This window comes from Pinus tabuliformis, chromosome 1_2 (genome assembly GCF_031772625.1).
Source record: "Pinus tabuliformis cultivar Carrire ecotype Pingquan chromosome 1_2, CPIR1, whole genome shotgun sequence".
Lineage (NCBI taxonomy): Eukaryota > Viridiplantae > Streptophyta > Pinopsida > Pinales > Pinaceae > Pinus > Pinus tabuliformis.
In genome coordinates this window covers 33,233,185-33,241,277 of record NC_142298.1, presented here as the reverse complement: position 1 = coordinate 33,241,277, position 8,093 = coordinate 33,233,185, and positions in this window count along the sequence as shown.

Below are 8,093 nucleotides of genomic sequence, written 5' to 3'. Positions count from 1 at the left end.
ATCGGGTCTAGACTTCATCGCTATCGACGCTACCAAGGTTCCTGTGTATTTCGTTAAATAATGAAATATATGAAAAATGTATTAAAAATGGCCAAGTCGTAGATTTCAAATATTATATAATATCATTCCTGAACCCTTTCGGGTCTGGGCTGTATCGCTATTACCGCTGTCATGTGTTCCTTTTTATTTCGTTTAAACAACGAAATACATTAAAATACATTAAAATTAGGCCTTCACGCGGACTTCAAAATTTATCAACTGTGGCATATAATTCCGTCGAGTCCGGCCCATCGGGATGCACGTATGCCCGTGCCTAGGCCCCACCCCTTGGTTGGCGCCGATAGCGATATTGCGATGTGATAAATCACAATCGCACGTCGCTCGTTCCCCAGTCCTTTATATAACAGAACATATGCTCCCCACCGATGCGACCCACTGATCCGATCATCGGCAATCGCTGATCGGCGATGTCATGCGCCCGCCTTTAAACTGTCCCCTCTGTCCGGCCGATATGTGATTTTCCGCTTAGATCTGGGCCGTTGATCAGCCAGATCTAACGGCTGCTGTGCGATGCCCAGTTTAAGCCTACAATAATGGTTTTTCATGGTTTTAGAGTGTTTTGAGCCTCCCGATAGTGTGTTTCCACCCTTCCAAGGGCTTTCCTCCTGTGACCATTTCGACTTTGAATGATCCTTAAGAGGATTTTGAAGAATTTTGGGGCATACTTGAATCCTTTGGCATGATTTTGAGAAAATTTGGAGACTCTAAAAGGGCATACTTGGATCCATTTTTGGACCGTTTGCCCACAAGGCTAACAGGCTTTGATACCAATTGTTGGAATAAGGAATTATTGAGGTGGGGGGGTGGGGGGGGTGATTCAGTAATTGTGGGGTTTCTTAGAACTTTAATTACAAACCTTCCATTATTTTCACTACTGCTAGTTATTTAAGAGAGCCTTCATACTACAGTAGTCATGAACAACAAGATAAGATATTCACATACATCAATTGAACACACACACACATGTATTTTCACATGGAAACCCAAAGGGAAAAAACCACCAATTTGTTTGTTATTAATATGTAATTTAAGCACCCACTTAATTACATCAAGTTGTTTGTGAGCATCCACTCATAGGAGGCCCCAAACCCCTTCAGATAGTAATCCACAACTTGCCAAGAGGCACCAACCTCTTATGGCCACTACCTGATCTAGCCAATGTTCTACTTTTCATACAATTTTTAAATTGAAAACAGAGGCAAATGCATATATGTTGAAATATAAATATGATTCACTGCAATAGCAACCTCTTCCCTTTAGCTTTACATATCTCCTATGAACTGTGCTCCTTGCTACTCCTTGAGCTCTAATCACAACCCTCTGCAACATTGTATCTCAGTTACACACTTGGCCCACTCACTCTACTTTCACACTTACAACACCGCACTCTTCAGCTCCTTCAACAATTATATTTTCCCCGCATTACTCAATTGCAATCCTAGGCTTTGTTCCCGGTCACACAGTGAACAATGTTGTCCATGTCAACCATCAACCTGCCATTCACGTTGCCTGAGTGTGTACTCTATGAATAGCTCTCCATACTGTTGCAACATATGGCTACTTGCCACTACAACCATATTGAAGGCTAAGCATGGGCTTCTGAGCATTTCTCTCCGCTCAACTACTCAATAACTGTAGTTGTAGCATAATCAATTCAGAGAATGGGCACTTGTGTGATTCTCCATGCTGAGTATTAAATATCAGTCAACCTGCACACTCAAGGAGGTTCTTCCATGCTTATTAATTTCTCACAGAGCTTGAGATGTAATCCAACATGGATTCTCTTAATTAACTCAATGAAGAGTATCAGCGAGGTCAGGGATGGCTTGTTTCAGTTGATTATCGACCCATCAATCTTCTCTGTAAATCAAGGTCCTTGTTGCTTTGACTCAGCGATCTTGACAATCACCATTTACTCCAGCAACCAACCCTTTGAAACACATTTACTATCAGCTTCCCAAGTCTCAACTTTGTGTTGAAGTCCTAAATCCTTGCACTCTTATAACTTTTACTAATAGTGATTTTCAAGTTCTTATGGGATCGCAGGATTCTGGGCTTGGCCTCTAGCCCCTTTTACTTTGCCTCCCATTGATTTTCCACTATAGGGCCGGGTCCTGTGACTGACAACATAACACTTAGGTGCTAAGCCTCTCATGGTCCTATCGAGGGGAATATCTCCATGTGTAAATGTCGTATGCCCTTGGTTCTTAATATTACATGACCAAATGCCAATACAATGCTCGAAGCTCCTGGTCCCAACACTTTCTCAAAATGAAATCATAAAGAAGTTACGAGATTTCTGAACTCTGGGTTGACGTGTCCTGTGGAGACCACCCTACGCTTCTCTTGATTAGTTTTCATTGTGCCACCATGGCCCGATGCCTCTGCTAAATTCTTTTCACAATCCCACTAAGATAATGCCTACAGGATGAGTTGTCCTGTGGGGTCTGCTTGACACCTTTTTCATTGGTTACCACTCTGTTAATTGCAATCATGTCCTAATGCCTTGCAACCTGGCACATGTGCTTTGTGCCTCTTTAATAACCGTTGGGGTCATACCTTCGAGATGACATCACTCCTACCACGTGTCAACTTGTGAGTGGTGACATGTGTCACCCAAAAAGGGGCCATTTGAGTGCCCAAAAATATTGAATCCTCCTGCCACATGTCCATGCTGACGTCATCCTCTGGCATTATCCAGGCCAATCAATTTTTGCCACATGTCCTCTTGGAGGAGAGAGAAAGGGTCCTCTGAGGTCTTGTTTTGCAACCAACCTCCATTATAATAAAAAACCACAAGATTCCAAAATCCGGCTCTGGCACCACTCTTGACCGGATTGTGCTTTTGGGAGGGATGCTCCTAGAGTATCTCTTTGTCGTTAATTTGCATGATCAACTATGCGGGAGACTACTTTCGAGACCACAAAGCTTGTCTATCAGACTATCTCTAGTGCCATTAGAAAGCTGCCACGTGGCCTGACGCTTTCGTCATGGAATTTAGCCATTTTCAATCTCTTGCTTGGTATGGCATTCTACTATGTTGCCTCTTTGTTATCCCATAACCTTTTTAATAAAACCTCCGGGCTCTGACCTTCCAAGATTTCAACCTTCTAGGTTTAGTTGTCCCATGGGATATGTCTGGCACAATCACTGGCTAATCAAAGGCCCCGCCAGGATGAGTTATCAGACCGACATGTCCCAATGTCCACCTTCCGGCGCTTTCGCTTTATGCATTGTAACTATACCGTCACAGTAACTTCTTCGGGTTAGGATGTCAAGTGGGCTTTACCTGCATCCAATGAAGAAAGGCTTCCACTGCTTTGTTTTCTGCTCACGTTCGTCCAACGCTTCCTTCAATGACTTCACCAACCTTTGCTGCTATTGCTTTTGGAAAAACACCAAACTAACACACTCCAAGGGATCTTCCAACCACTTTTAGCTTTGTGACTTAGACTTTGGGCACCTCAACTTTGATTGGCAATAAATCCTGATCTAGGAGGCCATTTGCAAACTTCCACATACTGTTGGAAACCTCTTTCCGAGCACTATCCAACTATGCCACTTCTAGGAGCATCTAAGAAAGTCTCTCAATGTAGAAATGCCTATGAATCCTGAGTATCCTAACCATCATTGTCATCATTTTATGCCTTTTCAAATAAGCCTGATACTATGATGATTTTCTACAATAGATTGTAGCAACCATGGGACTCCTCCTTAGCTTGATGTGAGCTTGACACACCATGCACATCAATGCCATAATACGTTGATGCTAGTCCAGTCGACATCAATGCCAACAACCAAGTGCCACCAACCATTCAGACAATGTCAACTGTCCAGCATACCTTATTGACCTTGGGAGAAGTTGTCTTGCTTTAGGAAGGTCTTAAGAAGAAGTTGAACTAGGGTTTCTATAGCAGTAACAAGGGACGAAGTTGCAGGATGAAAATTGTAGGCCGAATTGCAGTACTAAAGCTGGGAAGTCAAAGTTGCAATTTGAAGTTAGTTGATAAAGGAAGGACTTGTTGGAAGGGTTGAATTGGTACTTTGGTCTAGGGTTTAGGGTTTTGTTGTCTCATTTGAAGCAAATTCTATAAGAAGAGAATAATTTTCCGGGTTTTCCCCTTGGAGGGGTTTCACCTTGGTTGAGAGCCTAATTTTTGTGTCCTTTGTTGTCATTGTTTTTGTTATTGATATTTGTTTGATGAAAATATCTAAATAAAAATCATAAGAAGACTAATTAAGTTCACAATAAAATATTAAGGTTAAGGAAATTAATAGTTGCGACTTTGCATTTTCCAACACAAGAGAGGCTCCCTTTTTTTCCAATGCATCTGCACTGGTTTTAAGATGATGTTTGACATGAAAGAACTCAACCTTCTCAAATTTTGACAACTGTAGATTTATTCTCTGGAGAATGGAGGAATGAGTCTCCTTCATGTTCTCTTGAAGTTTTCTCACCTGCTGAATGATAATCATAAAGTCTCCATATACCATCATATGTCGAAACTCCCTAAAATAGCCAGATCTAGCCCTTTCCACAAGGCCACGAATTTGGCTTGATTTTTGGTTGCTTTTCCTAAGCCCCATGCATATTGTATCTCTATTTTTTCTTTAGGGCCAAAATAACCACTCCTGCTCTTACCTCCCCTTGATCATGTTATTTTGTTGGTCACGTATAATCTATAAATTATTTGAAAATTTGTAAGTTAAACAACGTTCAAACTATGTTTAAAATTATTTTTTTGCATCACGTGGACATATGACAATATATTTAAAAAATGAAATTATAGTCAGGTTTTAATTAATGGACCTAGATCCATCTTAACTCTAGATCTACCAAGCACTCAAAGGGATCAAACCTCTTGAGATGCAAACCTCTTTTAGAGTGAAAAGAGATTTGATCCCTCTCGACACTTAGTAGATCCAGAGTTAAGATGGATCTAAGTCGGTATACGTAAATAATAATATATAACTAATCAAAATTTAAATATTTGTTCATATTCTACTCTCATAAATTTGAACCTGTGACTTTTTAAGAGGAAACACATGTTATTTGTTAAACTCACATTTAAAAAACAAATATATAAAAAAATAAATTAAAAAAATAAATTTTTATAAATTAAAACAAACAAACATATAATGGTATTTAAGATATTGAAATTAATATTTATCAGATCCAACTAATCTATCCAAACTGATTTAATGTAAAAAATTGTATTCATTTGCCTCAAACTTCTAATTAAATCAATAACTGAAATCCATCATTATATATGATTTTATAGGGTATAAAAAAGTCAATTTATATTTGTGTATATGACTAAAATTGGTAAATAAATCAATATTAAAAAACATTTAATAAAACAAAAGATACTTAACTAAACCTATAAATAAATAAATAAATAATAATTAAGTCAATGATAACTATGTCCATCATTATACATGTTTTTATAGGTTATAAACTGGTCCATTTATGTTTGTGTGTATAACTAAAATTCATCAATAATGTTGAAAATTGCTACCTCTCACTTTCAATTAAGTCAATGATAACTTAAATCTATCAATATACATGTTTTTATAGATTATGACCTGTCTTTGTCGATTATGAAAAAGGCCATTTATATTGTGCATATGACTAAAATGGGTAAATAAATTAATATTAAAAACATTTAATAAAATAGGAAATACATAAATTAAATATATAAATGATAATTAAGTAAGGGTAACTAATTTCATCATTATACATGTTTTTATAGGTTATAAATTTGTCCATCTATATTTGTGTATATGATTAAAATTCATAAATAATTTAATATTAAATTAAATAAGAAATATTTAAATTAAAGATATAAAAGAACAAATAAATAATGGAAATATGAAGAAATAGAATTTTTTTTGTAAGTCAACATTTTATTCATTCAGAAAAAATTATATATATACATCTGATACTTCAAAAAGCATGTGGTCTCATCTTGATTAGATTTGTTAACCATAGTCTGTAGAAGTCGGAAAAATACAAAAGAGATGCCAATAATAGTGTCCACAAACAAGAGGGTCATAGGCTTTAATAGACAAACAAAACATAAAGAAAACCATAGGACATACTAATTATCTAAGGTGACAGAAGTTAGGTTGTCTGGAGCAGTTCCTGGAGGAGGCGGAGGATGGAAGTTGCACTGAACGTTCCCTTCGAAGTGTGCCATCTAATTCTTCAGCTTTTCCACTTTCTCCGCTAGATGGTTTTGTCCCTGCCATACTACCATCACTCGCTCCCTGACCTGACACTGTAAGTAATGCAAGCGATCCAATGTTGCCATCAACTCATCGTGCTTTTCTCGATTCATCTACCCGGTCCACCAAGGATTGGATTAGGCCTCGACAATTTTCCAAGCAGAAGTGTTGCAATCCTTGTGGATCCGAGGCGTCATAACGACCATCGTTTTGAGTTGCATGAGCTCTCCTGCGCCCACCACCCTTTCGAGAGCCAAGAGTTTGCGTACTGCTACTAGTGCAGGGTGTCTTCATGCCGTTGCTGCCACCACGCTGAGTTAATTGCCCCCAACTCATGCCACCTCCTTAGGAGGTCGGGTGTTGACCACCATGAAGTCTGCCACCTTGCCCTCCACGCGCTCTCCTGCACCCTAAGCCCTGCCCACCGGTTTTCTCCCGCTTCCATCCACCATGGTTGTCAATGCAAGGGCCTCCTCCCTCCCCGTCCCTTGCTTCGTCGGGAGGCTAGACCGCCCTTGTCGAGGATTAGGACGCATCTGTCACTGCCCAAGCGCGCCCAATTCAACCAAGAGTGTTGCCCCGTCTGCTAAATTGAATTGTTGCCCTCTCGTCCACCAAACCAAACTTAAGGTTCCCCACCTACTCCAATGTGCGACGATAGGTCCATCGCTCCATTCAATCAGTCTACCCAGAATGGGTTCAGGGAGAAGGTGGAAGTAGGAGTGGATTGTCCCCGTCCTACAGAACCCAGAAAGAATTGTGCCAACTGTGAGATAGGGTCACGCTCTTGGAGCCCAGGGAGTCTGCTCGACCACTGCTGCTAGCACCACCTTCACATTCCCCACCACACCAATCACTCCACTGTATAGAGTCGGCTACCAAGAGGACGACGGTTCTCTAGAAGCTTGACGCCTCCCAAACACCACCCTCACCATGGCACTAACAGCTTTTAGAGATGCTCCTTACCCCAAATGAACCAGAAATAGCATTTGCCTTCACACAATGCTTGCCAACCTAGTTTGGCCTTGCAAGGCCCGAGAAAAACAAGGAGTTGGGCTCCGTTATATGCAACAAACCACAATTCCCGGAAGAAAATCAAGAAACCACCAATTTTGTCATGACTCTAAAGTCTCTTTCGTTGTCGAGTAGGAGGCCAAGTATGGTTCCACCACCAAATCTGGGCACTAAAATGAAATCCCAACACCTTCCTCATCCTGCTTATCAACCCGTTGTCGCTTCCCTTTCCCAATGCACCGTAAATACTCACATGCTTGAGATCTAAGGCTCCTGTACACCATTCTCTCCTCCCTATAATATGAGGGGACCGAGAAGTACAACCCTCCCCAACGACCCATTTGTCATTCCTCATAGGACTCGACGACCACATTAATCTCGGTTCTCACTCATCAAAAAAAATAAATAAAAAATAAACAATTAAATAATTATTAATTAAATTAAAATTAAAAAAATAATAAAAATATATATATTTTTTTCATGGAAAATACATTTATATTTTACATGAAAAATACATTTATATTTTATATGAGAAATATATATGTATTAATTCTCGAACTAATATAATTATTTTTAATATCGAGGTTCTAAACTATTAGATCAAATCTAATATATCATTACGTAAACGGATTTGATGACAAGGATTTTAATTGTTATTCCCAACTACTCGACATAAATCAAATTGAATTTAATTTAATTAATTAATTTAATATAAAAAATTTACGTTTATAGCAATCTTTAAATTAAAAAATGCATAAAAAAAGAAATGTTTTAAATAAATCTACGTCACT